The following is a 22,332-nucleotide window of genomic DNA, read 5'->3' as shown; positions in this document are numbered from 1 at the left end:
ATCAATGGAAACAGGATGCACCTAAGCTCAATTTCTAGTCTCATAGCAAAGGGTCTGAATACTTATGTAAATAAGGTATTTCTGTTTTTTATTTCCATAATTTTTTTATTTCCATAGATTTGCAAACATTTCTAAAAACTTGTTTTCGCTTTGTCATTATGGGGTATTGTGTATAGATTGCTGAGGAATTGTTTTTATTTAATCAATTTTTAAATAAGTCTGTCACGTAAAAAAATTTGGAAAAGGTCAAGGGGTCTGAATAATTTCCGAAGGCACTGTATGTCTGTTTGAAGTGTATGTATTGGATCATACAAGTGGTTAGGCATTTTCAACACACAAATGTTTCTTAACCTTTTACTGCAGTGGGCTTAATCAGGGTCACACAGAGTGATTAAACAAATCTACTTTGAAACAAAAGTATACACCTCACACACATGGTTATGGGCTTAACAAAAAGAAGACACCCGTACTATGTCAGATAAAGTTTAAATGTATTCCATTTTGAGTTTGCATCCCAATATTACACTTTATATACATCGCAGAAGACTGAAATATAACAAAACCGTTTGACATAGAAACACTGGATTTTCGGCGTATTTAAAATAAATAGACATTTTATTAATTATGAAAAATATTAATAACATTCCACCCATGAGGCCATTGACTGCAGGAAAGGGCCATAAAGACTTGAAGAGAAGTAGTCTTTCATGGTTGAGGAGAAATGGACTATCATGCATGTTGTTGATGTTAGTTCTGTGTGTGCTGTTAAGGGCAAGGCATGCTGCTTTGTTTTGAGCCAACTGCAGCTTTGTTAGGTCTTTCTTTGCTGCACCTGACCATATTACCTGACAGTAATCAAGATGGGACAAGACCAGAGCCTGAACAACTAGTACAGTTGATTTTTGTGTCAAAAAACGCAGAACTTATTTTTATAATAGACATACCTCTCCCCATCTTCACTACAACTTTGTCAATATGACTTGACCATGATAACTGACTATCCAATGTTACTCCTAGGAGTTCAGCTTTTTTAGCTTGTTCAATGATCACATCCTTAAATGCACAACTCAAGTTGAGGTTTAGGTCTAAGAGAATGCTTTGAACCAAATGCAATGCTTTTGGGTTTAGATGTATTTAAGACCCGTTTATTATTAATTACCCATTCTGACATTGACCGTAACTCCTTGCTCAGACTAGACCAATCACCTGGTTTGTGATTGAAATCCACTTATTCGTGTGTCTTTCATGAATTTTGCATAAGTAATTTGTGTCCATTTCACTATAATTTGTGATAGTGGGTTGCATAGGTGGGTCACAGTGGTTGCAGCATTAGCACACAGGCAGGCGGTGCGGTGAGAGAGCGAGCAGGCTCTTCATCCCTTGCTTCTTTAAAACCCAGGGTTCTGCCCTCCCCGGCACCCAGACACATTTTTGACAATGTGCGCTTCTCTCAGAACAAATCACAGGCCCCGCCATCTGGGAATTCACTTTTGTTCTTTGGTAGCTTGGAAAGAAAAAAACGTTGATGTTTATTTCCCTCTAGTTTTATTGGTCTTGGATTATTTTTGTGTGCAAGAAGCGGGATTGTTGTTACTTATTTTTTAACTTTGTTACCATTTTCCACAGAAAGTCAGCTCGTCTTTGGATGGGTGTTTTATTGTTGTTCATTCCATTTATTAATTACAGAAAAAACGAATGAGCTACTAACCACTGTGTGCAGTCTTAAAGATAGATATGCAGTTTGAGAGTAAGGAAATGTTATGCATATGGTATTTACACCAATGCTACATGTTTTTCAGCGTCTCTTTTACTTTATGGTGTTCAGAAAATGTGATTTACATATTAAAGTGCTGTGTTTTCTCCATATTTCTCCAGTGTACATATTTCTCTAATACAACACTGGCCTCTAGTGGAAGTCTTTCTCAATGACAGTAATAATATCCTGATTGACAACTCATGAGGAATTAACAGTAATGGTTTACACCAGTCTCAGTTGTCTCTGATCTACTGTAAGTGTACAGTAACAATGGATGAAGCGCCACATGGGAAGAAGCTAATGTAAAAAAATATCTTATCATAGTGGATTTTTACTTAAATAAGCAATTTTACTCAAATCTCACGAACAAGAGTCTATAAACAAATATGTCAATATTTCGCTATCTAAAACACATTGTCATTGAAATAAGTAACAGAATAATGACAGATCACTGTTAAAACATTAGGGTCCATTTTGTTTGCAAAAGTATGATCCAAATTATACATTATAATTACTTCATCTCAAAACAATTAAGAGAAAACATATAGACATTACATCCGTTCTTATAATACAAAAAGCTTTGCCAGGTAGTATACTATAATGTGAGTGGGGGAGGAACTTTCAGGTCCCAACACTGCAGCATGATGGCATACCTGGAGAGAGTTACATATAGCACTTAGTTTTTCTCAATCGCCTACAAGCATTTTTGGATCTGTGTTGAAACGTATCTATACATTTTACATTAAATTGCTTGTTACTGGGTAAGTATATTGTAAATACGTGTATATCCATTGCAACAACATTGTAATTACAGAGTTGGTTGTTAAAGATTGTCATATTGTAAGTACAATGTAACTAAGAGGGTTATAACTAATGTTCCCTAATTTCTCCTAGTTAGCTTATTGTCGGCAAAGGTGGTTTCATTCTAACTACATAGTAATTATAAAGGTTACCCTACTGGGTTTCACTTTACATTGTAAGTTGTTAGCTCCTGGGTTGGTACATGATAATTACAAGTATATCTTATGTAACTACATTGTTCTTACATTTCACTTTATTCAGTATACCCTTTGAGCCACGTATGTATTGTAAATAAATACATGTATTATTATGTAAATACATGTTCATTTAAATATGTAAATTGATTGATCTCCTGGGATTTTAAAAAGACAGACTAACTTTCTGTTTTGTCTGCTTGAACTCGAGATAAATATGGTTGTGTTAATCTTTTTGCATGCAGTTTCTTTTGATTAATGTATTTGCAATTTTGACGGTATGTTTTTGATGAATGTATTTATGTTTTGAGAAGGCAACTACATTTTGAAAAAGCATTTACTGTTTTGCAAAAGGCCACAGAGTTCTGTGTCTTGTGGACTCTGTTTTGAAAATCGACAACACTGTTCCAAACTATTTTTTTTGGAAAAACTAATCGGGTGCTTTCTTCTAACAATAGGAGTACAAGTCCTACAAAATGCTTAACTGAAATAAAATAGTATTGTGCAGGCTCAGTAAATAACATCTGTAATTACACATGTGGAATAACCTTCAGCAAGTGGATGTGGAATTACACATTCCTTGTTCCAATTGTGTAATAACTGATACTGCTACAACCCTATTACCATGTAATTACATAGTAATACCTATGTAACTACTATGTGGCCTTACAGGGGCAACTTAATGTAAAGAGTTACCCAATGTGCTTTTTATTTTATTTTTTATTATCAGGAATAATATTACATTTGATTAGTTTGAAATTGTTTAGTGAAATATGCATAAAAGGAGAGTAATTGCCCATAATTCTGTACCTTTGGATAGTTGTACTTTCAATTTTGATCATGATTTAGTGACTGCAAAGAAAATGTATCGATCTTCTGGGATTTTAAAAAGAGAGACTAACTTTCTGTTTAGTCTGCTTGGACTCAAGAGATAAGTATGGTTGCCTTAATCTTTTTGCATGCAGTTAACTGAAATAAAATAGTATTGTGCAGGCTATGTACTCATTTCAACTTACGGACTGAAATGATTAAGCAAAAGCGATATGGAGGTGATTCATGGCTTTTACATATTTGAGATATTGAGACCCATGTTTGTTCCCACACGGAAAAGTCAGCCATTATGTTGTGTTCTTGTTCTCAATCATTAATCTGTCTTTCAACACTTCCTATTTGTTACTGGGAGAGGGGACACATTAGATTAGACTGTAGGATTAATCACTGATATTGGGACGAGGACACAGGGAAAAACATGTTGACGTTCATATGTAATCTCACTCCAGCGTGTGTGTGTGTGTGTGTGTGCGTGTGTGTGTGTGTGTGTGTGTGCGTGCTCTTGCGCACGTGAGGATATCTTTGAAGTGAATATAGTGATGATCATTAACTCCCAGACTACACTGCTTAACCATATTCGAATATGACTGTGGTGGACATTTACGGGTTTAACACTGCAGGTTGACCTTTCCAACATCTTTTAATTACTGGCTAGACTTTCCTGTTCCTCTTTGTTGCAACTGAAGAGTTGGGAAATTCATACGCCATAACTTTCTGATTTTTTTTAAGCATCTCTGTTAGTATAACCATATTTACTATAGACATATTTGTTTACTTTGAACAGGGCTTTTCTTTTAGTTCTAATATGAAGTGTTAATAGACTATCATTACCACTACTTACAAAGGGTCAGGACAGAACTGTGGTTGGGGGAGTCTCCTGCCCTTCAGTAGGTAATGTGTGTTGTCATAGGGGTCCACCTCTGGGTAGGGGCTTGCTCCTCTGGTTAACATCTTGGTGAGAAAGGATTTGGGGGTAATATAAAGTTGCTCTTTTGCTGTGTAGTAACACTATAATGAATGAAGTAACATTGTCAGTCCTAATTCCACAAATGCTGCCTAATTCTTATTATGTTATCAGAAAGTAATTCCTTCACTTACTACGTCTGACTTGGCAGTGAATTTCTGTGTCTGTAGGCTCTCAATGGCCATCCACTTGACTGGTAGCTTGGCCTTCCTGTGGTCCTGGATGCTGTAGTACTCCTTATCAAACACATCCCTGGCCATGCCAAAGTCTGCCACCTTCACTGTGGATGACTCATCCAGCCTGCACAGACAATAATAAGGGCAAGATTGGTGATCTGTGAAAGCAAGCCTGCAACTATAGTACAGTAGCATTGCTAAATAAAATATAATCAGTTTGCTTATGTCAGGTCTAATGTATAGTTTAGCCAGTCTCCAGACCTTAATCCCATAGAAAATCTGTGGAGAGAGCTGAAGGTTCGAGTTGCCAAACGTCAGCCTCGAAACCTTAATGACTTGGAGAAGATCTGCAAAGAGGAGTGGGACAAAATCCCTCCTGAGATGTGTGCAAACCTGGTGGCCAACTACAAGAAACGTCTGACCTCTGTGATTGCCAACAAGGGTTTTGCCACCAAGTACTAAATCATGTTTTGCAGAGGGGTCAAATACTTATTTCCCTCATTAAAATGCAAATCAATTCATAACATTTTTGACATGCGTTTTTCTGGATTTATTTGTTGTTATTCTGTCTCTCACTGTTCAAATAAACCTACCATTAAAATTATAGACTGATCATTTCTTTGTCAGTGGGCAAACGTACAAAATCAGCAGGGGATCAAATACTTTTTTCCCTCACTGTAAGTGAACATTATAATTGGAATGAGATTTAACGACATACTGTACATCACGTCATGGGTTTAACTCCCTATTATTTAAAATGGCCAATTTGACATATAGTATAATAACACCTGCTAATCCATCAGTAGAGACTAAAAGGTATGGGAGTAGTAGCCTATGTGCATTTGATTGTTGTCTAAAAAACACAAAAAGCACTCTCTGTGTAGTGCTGTACACACTGTAATGAGACTGACCCTTGCCAATGATCTGGTGATGCTGGACAATGAGCATGTCTGCTGGGATCAGCACATCCTTCACCTCCTCCAGGAGCTCTGGTCTGAAGCTGGAGATGGAGATCTTCTCAGGGGGCAGGAGGGGGGTGAGTGTGGGGTCCATGCTGCCTGCAGCGTAGGCCAGGCTGGGGAACACCACTGGGCTTCCCAGAGCCGAACTTGGCCTCTGAGGCACGACTACTAGAGTGGTAAAGGGCAAGGTCAGTAGAGTTCCTTCAGCATGTGTAGATAATGCACATACATCAGTGTGTGTAGATAATGCACATACATCAGTGTGTGTAGATAATGCACGTACATCAGTATGTATAGATAATGCACATACATCAGTGTGTGTAGATAATGCACATACATCAGTATGTGTAGATAATGCACATACATCAGCATGTGTAGATTTCAACCACTGAATAGAAACTGAACGAGATACAAAATATATATTACCCAATTAGAGTCTCACCTCTTCTGTAGTCACCTACAGGTGACAGTTCCACACTACTTCTGTAGGATCGGTTGTGGTTTTGGGCCAAACGGGTCTCCACCTGAGAGGCTGGAAATGTCACAAGAGTTTTCAATCATAAACCACGGGAGTAGGAAACTGCATCACAGTCAACAAGACAATGTTAGCTACCACTGTCACTGTGCATGGCTGTAGATGTCCTACGTTAAACCAGTTGCATAAGACATTATCATTACATGTCATGGGGTTGTGTAAGATGACCTGATCAAAGTCCAGACAGACAGGGAACCCCACCTTTCTTCTACTTCCTCAGGTGCTTCATGACTACGAAGGCCAGCACGGCCCCTGCCACCAGGGCCCCCAGTATCCCCAGTACGATGCATACCATGTAGTGGTTACTGACCAGGACCACAGCCCCAACGTTGTGAACCTGCCCATTGATGGAGATCTGGGGAAGGAGAGACAGTGGGTGGGTCTTGATTGATTCATTTTATTTCCTAGTTTAAAAAACACATACACACATACAGTGGGGAGAACAAGTATTTGATACACTGCCGATTTTGCAGGTTTTCCTACTTACAAAGCATGTAGAGGTCTGTAATTTTATCATAGGTACACTTCAACTGTGAGAGACGGAATCTAAAACAAAAATCCAGAAAATCACATTGTATGATTTTTAAGTAATTAATTTGCATTTTATTGCATGACATAAGTATTTGATCACCTACCAACCAGTAAGAATTCCGGCTCTCACAGACCTGTTAGTTTTTCTTTAAGAAGCCCTCCTGTTCTCCACTCATTACCTGTATTAACTGCACCTGTTTGAACTCGTTACCTGTATAAAAGACACCTGTCCACACACTCAATCAAACAGACTCCAACCTCTCCACAATGGCCAAGACCAGAGAGCTGTGTAAGGACATCAGGGATAAAATTGTAGACCTGCACAAGGCTGGGCTGGGCTACAGGACAAAAGGCAAGCAGCTTGGTGAGAAGGCAACAACTGTTGGCGCAATTATAAGAAAATGGAAGAAGTTCAAGATGACGGTCAATCATCCTCGATCTGGGGCTCCATGCAAGATCTCACCTCGTGGGGCATCAACGATCATGAGGAAGGTGAGGGATCAGCCCAGAACTACACGGCAGGACCTGGTCAATGACCTGAAGAGAGCTGGGACCACAGTCTCAAAGAAAACCATTAGTAACACACTACGCTGTCGTGGATTAAAATCCTGCAGCGCACGCAAGGTCCCCCTGCTCAAGCCAGCGCATGTCCAGGCCCGTCTGAAGTTTGCCAATGACCATCTGGATGATACAGAGGAGGAATGGGAGAAGGTCATGTGGTCTGATGAGACAAAAATAGAGCTTTTTGGTCTAAACTCCACTCGCCATGTTTGGAGGAAGAAGAAGGATGAGTACAACCCCAAGAACACCATCCCAACCGTGAAGCATGGAGGTGGGAAACATCATTCTTTGGGGATGCTTTTCTGCAAAGGGGACAGGACGACTGCACCGTATTGAGGGGAGGATGGATGGGGCCATGTATCGCGAGATCTTGGCCAACAACCTCCTTCCCTCCGTAAGAGCATTGAAGATGGGTCGTGGCTGGGTCTTCCAGCATGACAACGACCCGAAACACACAGCCAGGGCAACTAAGGAGTGGCTCCGTAAGAAGCATCTCAAGGTCCTGGAGTGGCCTAGCCAGTCTCCAGACCTGAACCCAATAGAACATCTTTGGAGGGAGCTGAAAGTCCGTATTGCCCAGCGACAGCCCCGAAACCTGAAGGATCTGGAGAAGGTCTGTATGGAGGAGTGGGCCAAAATCCCTGCTGCAGTGTGTGAAAACCTGGTCAAGACCTACAGGAAACGTATGATCTCTGTAATTGCAAAGAAAGGTTTCTGTACCAAATATTAAGTTCTGCTTTTCTGATGTATCAAATACTTATGTCATGCAATAAAATGCAAATTAATTACTTAAAAATCATACAATGTGATTTTCTGGATTTTTGTTTTAGATTCCGTCTCTCACAGTTGAAGTGTACCTATGATACAAATTACAGACCTCTACATGCTTTGTAAGTAGGAAAACCTGCAAAATCGGCAGTGTATCAAATACTTGTTCTCCCCACTGTAGATACAAACATGTTATTTTTTTTCTATTGCTCAGTCTTTAGCCAGCTTTTGACATTCTTTTTAAATGAAGTTATGGTCGGCATGGTCACACACCAAGACTACTGCCAAAGACTGCTGTCTTGTTTTCCTGTAATTTCGCCACACATTCAGGGAAAACAACCAAGTGGAGCCCAATAGTAGGATGTGTATGGTTAACATACTCTAATGTTGAATGCACAACATAGTGTCCATAAACCAACAAACCTTCACAGGCAGTCCTTCACTGATGGTTACATTTCTGGGGATCCTGCAGGTGATTTAATTGTCCAGAACTTTCGCGTCATAATCCACTCCTCCCACTGTCATAGTGATTGTCATGCAGGAACTCACAAGGTTCAGTTTCTGGTGCTGTGAGGGGGAAGAAAAAGAGTTCTGAGTTTTCTACTTTAACATTTTTAAACAATATGTAAGCAATAAAAAACAAAATTCCTATTCCTTCTGACAGTAATTACCAGTCAAATAGACATGACACCATGAAAAATGTGTGTTGTTATGGCGCTGTTGCACTTACATGTAGTGACACTTCATCTTGTCCAGGGTACAGCCTAAGTACATGGCCCTCAGTTTCAAAGGGTATGGGTTCGCCATAGGGGTGGTAGGAGAACTCTCCATTCCACAGTCCAACAGCTCCATCCATATCAAAGGAGAGCTCCCCTTCCTCTGTCTCTTCCCGGGGGAGAGCAGGAGTTATGCACTCCATCCGTGTGAGCAACGACTTGCCTTTGCACTCCTGGAGGGAATTATAAAAGAGTTGTATGCATATGATTACATGAAACATATATTTTTTTATCTCTATCATGTATACAGTATGTGGTTGTATAATATTTTATTGGCCCGTAACGGTGACAGGTTTCAGGTGGCCCTCATTGGGCCTAAAGCGGATGAAGGTCCTGTAAACAGAGTCCAAGTCCAATGATTATCTTTGACCCCCTGGAGTCGACAGAGAAAAACAATGGAGAGTGGAGTGCGTGACAATAACATTTGCAGATTCTACAGAGACCCACCAGCAGGGCTTAGATCTATCCACCTTTTATTTTGGTTGAGATGGTGACACAGATTGTTAAGGCTGGCCTACCTGTCGAAACTGCAGTCTGGGAGGACGGCTGTGACCTCTGGGTTCTCTTTGTAGTAGAAGACTTTGGTGGTGAGGACAGGGGACTTGTCTATGAACACACTGAGGGGAATGTCCCTCACCTCCGAGATAGGCTGAGACAGACAGATGATGGAGGACATGTTCCCTCTGGGCACTGTGACTCTGGAGACAGGTGAAGTAGGGAGGAGTATACTCCTACAGGTCAGACTTAGGGTCACCTCACTCTACACATAGTTTTATGTGTTTATCACCCTACATCTGACACGTTAAAAAGTTTAACAGACTACTTAAAATATATAGTATATTTAGAAAATTTAAAAAAGGATCCACCACACTGACTTAATCATCACAACTAATTTACTAGTTTTTCATTCACTCCCTGTAATTGAAAGGTTTAAATTAAAAATTAAAAATAAAGTAGTCTGAGCACAGATTGCGATCAGTTTCCCATACTGACGTTACTGTACACACACATGCTGGGACAAGCATAGGGCTCACACATGTAAATAGTAGATAGTAAATTATGTCATACAGGCAGGTATTTTAGAAGTACAGGTTAGAGAAAACAGGCTTTGGGTGAAGACGTCACAGGAGAGCCATAATGACATAACCAGTAACTGGGTCATTCCACGAAATGAGTGCCTTTTGCGTCCTTTGATATTTTGCACCAAAATTGAAATGAAAAGCCTGTTATGTTCAACTACGTGCCCTGTAATATAGACCACATGGAAAATTCAATAAAAGTAGATTTTTTATTTGAATAAAGACTTGCTAAAGTGCCAAAATCATAATTGTAAAGCCTTAGTTATTTTGTTTCTTTGACAAAGTAATTTCTGAAGATTATTATTTATTTCATGTGATTAGTGATTCATTTGATTAGTGATTCATCCCACAAGGTCAACCATGTTACGTGAACTGAACACTCATTTTAATATGGTTAAACTATTCCTTTTTAAATATTATTTTCAAAAGAAACATTGAACATCTAATAGTCAAATCATAGTGTAAAAGCAGGTGAGCTGGATTGTCCATTTTCTGGTGTTTTGTGGTGGAAAACAGAGTGTGCCAAGCATAACACGTCAACCCTGTTACCCATAGATAGACAGGCTATAAATGTTTTAACAATTTCATTTTTTTTGTGAAGCTTGCATTCAATTACCCCTCCCTGTTGCACACAACAAGCTTCCACAAGGGGATTAATGGCTGATTTAAGATGAAATTGTCAACCCTGTTACAGTCAACCCTGTTACTTTATTTGGCACTTAATAGGCACTTACTATAGTAATCTTTTGGCAAAACATGTTTTTTATTATGTTGAACATGACAGAATGTAAACATTTTGTGAAATCAAACGTTTTTTCACCAAGTTACACATCTCAAAATGCACCGAATTGGTGGAATGGCTCAACTACATCCACCTGGTGATTGGGCAGGGCTCTCCATTCAGAGTGACCTTCCTGGTCTTCCCAGCGTCCAGGTGAGGCCCAGTCACAGTGATCAGAGTTCCCCCAACACGAGGCCCGTAGTTGGGCTGGATTTCTGTGATGTTGGGAATCTGCCAGAGGGAGAAAAATGTCACCGGTTTAATCCTAAAGCCATTCATAAAGTACCCCTGAAAGTGTGATGGTGAATTTGTATGTACAACAGAGGATACTTCCAAACTCACTTGATAATTACAGTATGTCTCTGTTACATGTAATAATGCATCTTATTATTTACAGAGGCATAATCAAATGAGTCACCCAACTGAAACTAAGTAGTGCAATCAATTGTAGATTCAAATTACCACAAAGGTAAATCCTGGCATCTCTGATTTCCCGTCGATGGAGTAGCGGCCCTCCACCTTCCCCTCATGCACCTCCACAGTGATGTTAACTGATTTGGACAGCTCAATGGGCCCCGAGCGGATCTTACACACCAGGCTAAGGAGTGGCACAACAACAGTGTCAAACTAATAAAAAATAAAATAAAAAAACATTGATGAAGCAGAAATTACCATGAGACGTCAACCCATTTCAGTTGAATTAACATCTACAGTATGCTGCATTACTGGCCCATACTAGTTGAGTAAAACCTACCTACTGTACACCTATATGTCAATTTCACTAATATGATCCACTGTGTATCTCAAATCAAATAAAAAATTTCACATGCGCCGAATACAACAGGTGTAGACTTCATTGTGAAATGCTTACTTACAGTGCCTTCGGAAAGTATTCAGACCCTTTGACTTTTTCCCCATTTTGTTAAGTTACAGCCTTATTCTAAAATTGATTAAATAAATAAAAATCCTAAGCAATCTGCACACAATACCCCATAATGACAATGCAAAAACAGGTTTATAGAAATTTTTGCAAATGCAAAAAAAATGAAATATCACATTTACATAAGTATTCAGACCCTTTGCTACGAGACTCGAAATTGAGCTCAGGTGCATCTTGTTTCCATTGATCATCCTTGAGATGTTTCCACAACTTGATTGGAGTCCACCTGTGGTAGATTAAATTGATTGGACATGATTTGGAACGTCTTTATAAGGTCCCACAGCTGACAGTGCATGTCAGAGCAAAAACCAAGCCATGTGGTCGAAGGAGTTGACCGTAGAGCTCTGTGACAGGATTGTGACGAGGCACAGATCTGGGGAAGGGTACTAAAACATTTCTGCAACATTGAAGGTCCCCAAGAACACAGTGTCCTCCATCATTCTTAAATGGAAGAAGTTTGGAACCACCAAGACTCTTCCTAGAGCTGGCCGACCGGCCAAACTGAGCAATCGGGGGAGAAGGGCCTTGGTCAGGGTGGTGACCAAGAACCCGATGGTCACTCTGACAGTGCTCTAGAGTTCCTCTGTGGAGATGGGATAACCTTCCAGAAGGACAACCATCTCTGCAGCACTCCACCAATCAGGCCTTTATGGTAGAATGGCCAGACGGAAGCCACTCCTCAGTAAAAGGCACATGACAGCCCGCATGAAGTTTGCCAAAAGGCACCTAAAGACCCTTAGACCATGAGAAACAAGATTCTCTGGTCTGATGAAACCAAGATTCAACTATTTGGCCTGAATGCCTAGTATCAGGTCTGGAGGAAATCTGGCACCATCCCTACGGTGAAGCATGGTGGTGGCAGCATCATGCTGCGGGGGTGTTTTTCAGCGGCAGGGACTGGGAGACTAGTCAGGATCGAGGCAAAGATGAACGGCGCAAAGTACAGAGAGATCCTTGATGAAAACCTGCTCCAGAGCGCTCAGGACCTCAGACTGGGGCAAAGGTTCACCTTCCAACAGGACAACGACCCGAAGCACACAGCCAAGACAACGCAGAAGTGGCTTCGGGACAAGTCTCTGAATGTCCTTGAGTGGCCCAGCCAGAGCCCAGACTTGAACCCGATCGAACATCTCTGGAGAGACCTGAAAATCGCTGTGCAGCAACGCTCCCCATCCAACCTGACAGAGCTTGAGAGGATCTGCAGAGAAGAATGGGAGAAACTCCCCAAATACAGGTGTGCCAAGCTTGTAGCATCATACCCAATAAGACTTGAGGATGTAGTTGCTGCCAAAGGTGCTTCAACAAGGTACTGAGTAAAGTGTCTGAATACTTATGTAAATGTAATATTTATGTGGGGGGTTTTAAATATAAATTAGCAAAACATTTATAAAAACCTGTTTTTGCTTTGTCATTATGGGGTAATGAGGGGGAAAACAATTTAATCCATTTTAGAATAAGGCTGTAACCTAACAAAATGTGGAAAAAGTCAAGGGGTCTGAATACTTTCCGAAGGCACTGTACAATCCCTTTCCCAAAAATGCAGAGTTAAAAAGTAAGAAAAATTTGCACTAAATCAAAAGGAAATGGTAACACAATAAAATAACAATAACAAGACTATATACAAGGTGCACCAGTACCGAATCAATGTGCATGGGTACGAGGTAGTTGAGGTAATTGAGATAATTTGAACATGTAGGTAGGGGTAAAAGTGACTAGGCAATCAGGAAAGAAAATAAACAGAGTAGCAGCAGCGTATGTGAAAGAGAGGGAAAGTGTGTCTATGTGTGAGTTTGTGTGTGTTGTCAATATGCATGTGTTTTGTGTGTGTGCGTGCGTGCATGTGTGGGTAGAGTCCGGTGAGTGTGCATAGAGCCGGTGCAAGAGAGTCAGTGCAAATAAAAAGGGGGTCAATGCAAATAGTCCGGGTAGCCATTTGATTAACTGTTTAGCAGTCTTGGCGCTCTGGTACCGCTTGCCGTGCAGTAGCAGATAGAACAGTCTATGACTTGGGTGGCTGGAGTCTTTTACAATTTTTAGGGCCTTCCTCTGACACCGCCTGGTATAGAGGTTCTGGATGGCAGGGAGCTCGGCCCCAGTGATGTACTGGGCCGTACACACTGCCTTCTGTAGCGCCTTACAGTCTAATGCCAAGCAGTTGAAATACCAAGCGGTGATGCAGCCAGTCAAGATGCTCTCAATGGTGCAGCTGTAGAACTTTTTGAGGATCTGAGGGCCCATGCCAAATCTTTTCAGCCTCCTGAGGGGGGAAAAGCGTTGTCGTACCCTCTTCACGACTGTGTTGGTGTGTTTGGACCATGATAGGTCCTTAGTGATGTGGACACAGAGGAACTTAACGCTCTTGACACGCTCCACTACAGCCCCATTGATGTGAATTGGGGCGTGCTCGGACCTCCGTTTCCTGTAGTCTACGATCAGCTCCTTTGTCTTGCTGACGTTGAGGGAGAGGTCTCTGACCTTCTCCCTATAGGCTTTCTCATCGTCGTCGGTGATCAGGCCTACCACCATTGTGTCGTCGGCAAACTTAATGATGGTGTTGGAGTCTTGCACAGCCACGCAGTCATGGGTGAACAGGGAGTACTGGAGGGGACTAAGCATGCACCCCTGAGGGGCCCCCGTGTTGAGGGTCAGCATGGTGGATGTGTTGTTGCCTACCTTCTGTCATTGTTAGTGGTACTCACTGTGTGTTGTTGCTTCAATATATCCACATAATTTTCCTTGCTCATGATGCCATCACTTGTGTGAAGTGCACCAGTCCATACTGCAGCAAAGCTCCCCCACAGCATGATGCTGCCACCCCCATGCTTCACGGTTGGGATGGTGTTCTTCGGCTTGCAAGACCCCCCTTTTTCCTCCAAACATAACAATGGTCATTATGGCCAAACAGTTCTATTTTTGTTTCATCAGACCAGAGGACATTTCTCCAAAAAGTGCGATCTTTGTCCCCATGTGCAGTTGCAAACCATAGTCTGGCTTTTTTATGGCGGTTTTGGAGCAGTGGCTTCTTCCTTGCTGAGCGGCCTTTCAGGTTATGTCGATATAGGACTCGTTTTACTGTGGATATAGATACTTTTGTGCCTGTTTCCTCCAGCATCTTCACAAGGTCCTTTGCTGTTGTTCTGATATTGATTTGCACTTTTCGCACCAAAGTACGTTAATCTCTAGGAGACAGAACGCGTCTCCTTCCTGAGCGGTATGACGGCTGTGTGGTCCCATGGTGTTTATACTTGCGTACTATTGTTTATACAGATGAACGTGGTACCTTCAGGTGTTTGGAAATTGCTCCCAAAGATGAACCAGACTTGTGGAGGTCTACATTTTTTTTTCTGAGGTCTTGGCTGATTTCTTTTGATTTTCCCATGATGTCAAGCAAAGAGGCACTAAGTTTGAAGGTAGGCCTTAAAATACATCCACAGGTACACCTCCAATTGACTCATGTGATGTCAATTAGCCTATCAGAAGCTTCTAAAGCCATGACATCATTATCTGGAATTTTCCAAGCTGTTTAAAGGCACAGTCAACTTAGCGTATGTAAACTTCTGACCCACTGGAATTGTGATACAGTGAATTATAAGTGAAATAATCTGTCAATTGTTGGAAAAATTACTTGTGTCATGCACAAAGAAGATGTCCTAACCGACTTGCCAAAACTATAGTTTGTTAACAAGAAATGTGTGGAGTGGTTGAAAAAACGAGTTTTAATGACTCCAACCTAAGTGTATGTAAATTTTCGACTTCAACTGTATCTTTATGATAACCATACACACATATGACTAATTACATTTCTTTGAATTCATCAACACATTATTCCACATAGAACCTAGCCAGCATTAAGATCCATTGTATGATAGGGTAGCTAACTGCTCCAATCTAAACTTCCCTGCATTAAACAAACACATCCCTCTCCCCAGTTCTTCTCACCCCGGTAATACCAGGGGGGCAAGACTCGTTCCTCCAGCGGCCACTGCACTCCTCCTCCCAGGAACACTCTCCAGAGCACCAGCCACAGACCATGAACTCAGGGGCCGTCAGGCACATGGCACAGGTCATGAAGTGCTGGCAGCCTGGCCCCCTCTGAGGCACCTGGATCACCTGCCAGCCAAAGAGAGAGATTTGATTAACTTTGATTCAATCAAAGAGTCACTTTGATTGCTGTGTTTGCTAACTGTAACTGACTTTGAACAGGCTTTTCCAAACCTTGTCGCCAACCACAAACAGTAGAGATTCTGATGAGCACACAGAAGCAATTGAGGCGACCCTCTGGTTCTCTACCAAGGTGTAATTGGCAAAGATAATAGGGCTTGATCTTCTCAAAACAAGCTGCCAAAAAGACAGAGCAGATCGTTAATAATCTATCGAAGAAGAGCAGAACTACAGAATGTTCACATTTTAAATTTAACTCCATCTTGGATTAGATCAAATGGATCAGGATCACACTCTATTGTGAGCTCTCTGTCCGCCTCCATACCTGCAGGAGCCGTCCAGTGGAGGTGCCAATGTGCGCCACGGTCTTGTTCTCTATGGTGGTGACAAGCAGGGAGGTGAGCAGGACGTAATTCATCTGCCTGTTGAAGAGGTCCACTCTGTAATAGGGCTTAGACACCATGGTGGGGTGGTCCCTGCAGGTGGCGTTGTTCTTCATGCTCTGGTCACAGGGAGATGGGGCATAGTAGATAGGGAGATGATGTATGTTTTGAGTAGGGCCAGGAGTATTTTCTGACCATGGGCCTAGACCAAGAAAAAATAATTTGGGGTAGTTATAGCCCATAACAAGCGCCCAGAGTTTTTTCTGGTCAGGATGAATCAGAATAATTCTGGGCTGCAAACCAACGACTCATAGGGGCATGTGTAAATAAATCTACTTGTGCTATTCAAATAACATATTCAAAACTACTTACACAATACTTGGATAACACAAAATTACCAAAAGCAGAAAAATGTGTTCACATTTCATAAAAAAAGCTCTCTAGCTACAACCTGTTAAAGTGCTTTAGTAAATGTAGGTTATGAGGGTACTTGACATCAGGCCTTGAGGCACTATAGCCTACTGCTGTTGTTTTGTAAACAGATGTTCTAGGAACAAGGAACTGGGTGAGCAGTTTTTCTGATGCCAAGTGAACAAGGAAGAAAAGGTTGTAAAGCAAATGCACCCAAGCTTGTGTTATGCTTTATAAGGGAACACTTTGAGAACACACTGACCAATGAGTTTCTCCACAGCTCTGATGTTATTATATCAGTTCTATTCTGTGCAACTTTATTGACTGATTTAGCCCACCTTCCTCATGGGACCAGAAAACCTTTGTTCTGCTTCAGCTTCCTGAATGAACCACAATGGCGTCTGACCTCAGATGCGAAAGACCCACAGTGATTCATAGCTCTCACTACTATATTATATTTATTATACTGATGTGGTACAAAGAAACTCCATCTAAAGAGGTACAAATAACATGTTTAATAAACATAAATTGTCTCAGATGTCAAGTTCCAACAGTCATTGTCATGAATATGCACAAAAACTAGAAGAACAAGGATATAACCAAGGAACAGTATGTGCTTATTAGTTCAGGTCCAACAGAACTGTTAGTGCTATTTGGGAATCAAAATCTGTACTACTGACACAGATGCCAAAATGGAATATGCCTTATCAGTGTATTTTTCTGACTGTCTATATCTATATGTTTTCTCCCACAATACTGTACTAGGAAAAGGTTGGCTAAGGTGGGTTTGTTTCCATGGTTTCATAACATCTGGGCATGCTGGAGGAAGAGGGCAGACAGTGTGGCAAAGACCAGACAACAATAAGCACTCAACGCCACGGGCCAGTAAAATAACACATAAATAGGCTTCAAATTATATGACTAAATATACCTACTTCAATAATACCTACTACACAACAGATAATGACACTCATGGGAAGTGTAGTTGTTCTTCTGAGAAGCAGGGTTATTAGTAGCAGCTGTGAGCTACTGTTGGAGAGGGAGGGACCAGGATTTCAGATTCCTGTAAATTCCAGCTGGCAGGCCACTCCTGCCCTGAATTGTGAAAAAAAAAAGGAACAGCCAAGTTGTCACGATCGTCTAAGGAGGAGGACCAATGCGCAGCGTTGAAGGTGAACATATTTATATTTATTAGAGTATGATCACACGATCAAAACAACAGACGAAAAACGTGATGTCTACGGTTGAACACAAACCAAATAAGAACAAGAAACCACAAACACAAAGTGAAAGACAGACAGTTAAATATGGCTCCCAATCAGAGACAACCAGCTGACACTCGTTGCCTCTGATTGGGAGTCACTCAGGCCAACATAGAAATACAAACATAGAATTACACACCCTGGCTCAACATAACAGTGTCCCCAGAGCCAGGGCGTGACAGTACCCCCTAAAGGCGCGGACTCCGACCGCGCCAACTAAATACCACAGGGGAGGGACCGGGTGGGCACTCCGCCTTGGCGGCGGATCCGGCTCGGGCCTGATCCCCACTCCCTCTCCAACCCCCCAAAGTACCCCTGGTCCGGTCTGGCCCCGCTGGCCGGAGCTGGACTGCACACTGATGGAGCGGATTGCTCTAGCTCCGGCGTAACGCATCTGACCGGTGCCGGACCAGGCACCAGTGGAACAGGCACGGGCCGTGCCGGACCGACGACGCACACCACTGGCTTGGTGTGGGGAACAGGCACGGGCCGTGCTGGACTGACGACGCACACCACTGGCTTGGTGTGGGGAGCAGGAGCGGGCCGAACAGGGCTGACGAAACGCACCACTGACTTGGTGCGGGGAGCAGGCCGGGCCGAGCTGGCGACACGCACCGTAGACTTGGTGCGGGGAGCAGGAACGGGCCGAGCCGGGCTGACGAAACGCACCACAGACTTGGTGCGGGGAGCAGGAATGGGCCGGACTGGGCTGGCGACGCGCACCACAGACTTGGTGCGGAGAGCAGGAACGGGCCGGACAGGGCTGACGAAACGCACCACAGACTTGGTGCGGAGAGCAGGAACGGGCCGGACAGGGCTGACGAAACGCACCACAGACTTGGTGCGGGGAGCAGGAACGGGCCGAGCCGGGCTGACGAGCGCACCACTGACTTGGTGCGGGAGCAGGAACAGACCGGACCGTACTGGGGACACACACCACTGGCCCTACATCGGGATCTGGAACAGGCCGGACCGGACTGGTAACACACCCCAGTACCTCTCGCCGTGCCTCTCCACCTTCCATCCCCTCTTCGACCAGTGGCCCCCGTAACCTGGCGGCCTCCTCTGCCAACCCGCTGGACCGCTCTATCGCGGCCTCCTGCTGCCCTGACGTCGTGAGCCCCCCCCCTAAAAAATTTCTGGGGGTCTCTCCTCCCCGTGGGCCAGGCCTCTATCGTTCTCGCCCAACTCTCGCTCTTCTGTCTCCAACTCCCGCTATTCAGCTCCTCAATGGGCTTGACCCTACGGTTGAACACAAACCGAACAAGAAACCACAAACACAAAGTGAAAGACAGACAGTTAAATATGGCTCCCAATCAGAGACAACCAGCTGACACTCGTTGCCTCTGATTGGGAGTCACTCAGGCCAACATAGAAATACAAACATAGAATTACACACCCTGGCTCAACATAACAGTGTCCCCAGAGCCAGGGCGTGACACAAGTACTGTAAAACAGTAGTCCCTCTCGGAGTCACGTTCACTGCGGTTACGTTGGTTGTACTGGGGTACGGCTGTAAAAATCCCTCAAAATCTATTGTTGATGCCCATTCAAATTAGCCCCCCTAAAGAATCTCAGAACCAGAGATCTGTAGAGGTCAGGGAATATTTGGGGAGTCAAATGAGATCTCATAGTAGTGACACTCACTGGCACGTTTTCAGTTATTTGCTGATATTCTTAGTCAATAAATTAAAAATTAAAAAATAACAATCAAAAATGTCAATGGACATTATGGCAGACACGTAGTTCAATTTCACAGTATTAAAACATGTTAATTCCCAGCTAAATGAGGCATACAATTCATTTGACTGACAATAAAACATTGCCAAAGTCACCGTTCCATGAGAGATTTATTCAAAGACGCATATCCGGAAACAGGTTTAAAAGCTAACTAACTCCCAAACGTTGGCCTCTGTCCAAAATCATGTTCCTTTTCAGCTGTTTTCTTGTGTTGGCATAATGGTGTGTCCTTTTTCCATTAAGCAGTTTTCCATCCCACAAAAAACCTTCCAGACAAATGGATTGCTCTCTAGAGGAGTCAAGAGCCAGTGAATGCTATTGGTTACTACAGGAATCGTATTACACCAGTGTCATGGCCTGTTTAAGTGTTGTCTGTCCTGAACCTGATAAAAAGGATAGCAGCCTAATTAGATTTCAAAGACACTGTTTGGTTACTGCTAAATATACATGTAGAATTTTGATTAAGCCTAAATCACAGTTTCCCTTTCATGGATATGTCATCTGGATCATGTGAGATGTAAAGGATGTGTCCATAGTGGATCGACTACCCGAAGCAGCGAAGAAAAATAACTTGTACACACTATAAAGTCTCTGCTTTGGACTGGCCAATACATGTATGCCCAGGCCAGAAACATTTTGTGGAGCAATTGCATTATGATGTCAATGGATTTCTCTGTGTCTAGATACCTGTTTGCACATGAAAACACAGATAAAGGATATATTTTGTGATAAGAGATTATTGTATGTCAGAATCAAAATAACTCCTTCCTTACAACCCTCCTATGCTCCTGTGTAAACCAAATTGAGCAGGTTGAGACAACCCATTGTGTGATTAAATACAGACCATTAAACTCTGACACCCTGTTTTTGAATAGCATCCTTGTCATGTCCAAATCAAATCAAATCAAATTGTATTTGTCACATGCGCCGAATACAACAAGTGTAGACCTTACAGTGAAATGCTTACTTTGTTTAGAAACATTGGAGTAAAACAAGCTTATATTTTGGGTTCAGATTGGGTACGACAGTTGAACTAAGCTCATGGAGCATTTATAAGTTAAATTCTTTAAGAATCAATGGGTACATATCATTCAAGTCCAAAAATCGATGTAGCTACTTCAGATTGCTAGCCTGACAACTCACACTAAATTATTCCGCTGCTCTGTCGTTCGCTACATACTTGCGGAATAATTTAGTGTAAGGGTGTTGTACAAAACAAATTCATCAGTGATTTGATCGTCTCTAACCAATCAGAGTATCAAAGCCAATGAAGAATTTTCAAACCTCCACTTTACCCACGTGTGTTCTGGCTATGGCCCATCCCATTGGTTTCTGGACCAATCAGACAGCCCCGAACATGTTCGCATTCGGTGAAGGGTCGGGGAGGTACTCAGATCCAGACTCTGGGCGTGGCGTAGCGTTTGGCCAGAGCAAGGAGTCTGGGTAGCCAGGCAAGCAGATTGCCGCTTTAAATAGTTACTAAATAAACCCAAAGGTCATATCTGATGCCAGTTGTCTTATGATATCCTACAGACAAAATCCTCACACTGTGTTGTACTCAGAGATGAACACATACACATGAAATGTCATATAATTTATTTATTTGATTATTTATCATAATAGTAGACAATTTATCTCTAGACAAATGGGTAAAATGTTGGCAGATCTAGGAGCTAGACTTACCCTAAAACTCTAATAATGTATTTATAGCACAACTATAAAGGCAGTTAGGCATGAAAAGTAAGGGAAGGCTTTTGAATCACCTTGACGGTGAATGTGAAAATTGATGGACCCCATGTAAACTCTTGTGATTTGTGAACAACAACAAAAAATCCTATTATTACAGACAACTCAGAGATTCCCATCTTAAAATAAAGATACTTTCCCAAGTACATCACCTTTGACAGTGAAATCCATGATCCAAAACCCAAGCAACAAATAAAGACACACAAATAATAATTAAATTAACTCTTCCGAGCAACACAACAATAATCATGGTAGAATTTTCACCTTGGAGTATGCAGATAAACAAAAGAGTGGAATTAATAGAAGTACATTTTTTAAGTATGTGCATATACTGTAAGTAGAGTGCATGGGGCTAACTGCATTACAGTCAGTAAGTGAGATGAATCTTTCTTGGTTTCATAAATTAATGGGTTAACCATTAGGGACTCTTTTGACAATATTAGGCAGGTTTCCATTGAGCCAGTTTTATTAGACAAAAGTAATGTCACAAAAAAATAATAACAACATTGCGACGTGTAATGGAAACGGCAGCTATTAGAGAAATGTTCTAAACATCGGTCAGTCTCTATTTGCAATTTTTTTACATTTTACATTTTAGTCATTTAGCAGACGCTCTTATCCAGAGCGACTTACAGTTAGTGAGTGCATACATAATTTTTTTATAAAACCAGTGCACTAATGTTTACCCAGGCCAGCAGGTTCTCAGTCTCTCCACAGCGGTAGATGGAGCGCATGGGGCGTGTCGGGTGGTGCAAGCGGCTGTGGAGGTACTGGTACAATCCCATCAGCCTCTCCTGCTCCTCAACAGATTGGTATGGCAAGGGCAGCTCAGTGCTGGTGGAAGACACAGCAACAGAATGGAAAAACAACTGGAGGTAAGCAGGGATAGGAGATTGGTAACAAGGACTATAAGCCGTATAAGCCGTGATGGTGTACACCAGCGGCTCCCAAACTGTGGTTCCCAAAAGGTGGTT

At 42.2% G+C, this 22,332-nt stretch overlaps 1 pseudogene; it reads right to left on the bottom strand.

Moving 5' to 3' along the window:
• Nucleotides 1-2,351: 2,351 nt before the first annotated feature.
• On the bottom strand, nucleotides 2,352-22,143 carry LOC121578479 (annotated as a pseudogene).
• Nucleotides 22,144-22,332: the final 189 nt, after the last annotated feature.

The sequence above is a fragment of the Coregonus clupeaformis genome, chromosome 12, assembly GCF_020615455.1.
Source record: "Coregonus clupeaformis isolate EN_2021a chromosome 12, ASM2061545v1, whole genome shotgun sequence".
In the NCBI taxonomy this organism is placed as follows: Eukaryota; Metazoa; Chordata; class Actinopteri; order Salmoniformes; family Salmonidae; genus Coregonus; species Coregonus clupeaformis.
Note: the sequence above shows the minus strand (reverse complement) of the source record. Positions and strands in the feature narration are given on the sequence as shown.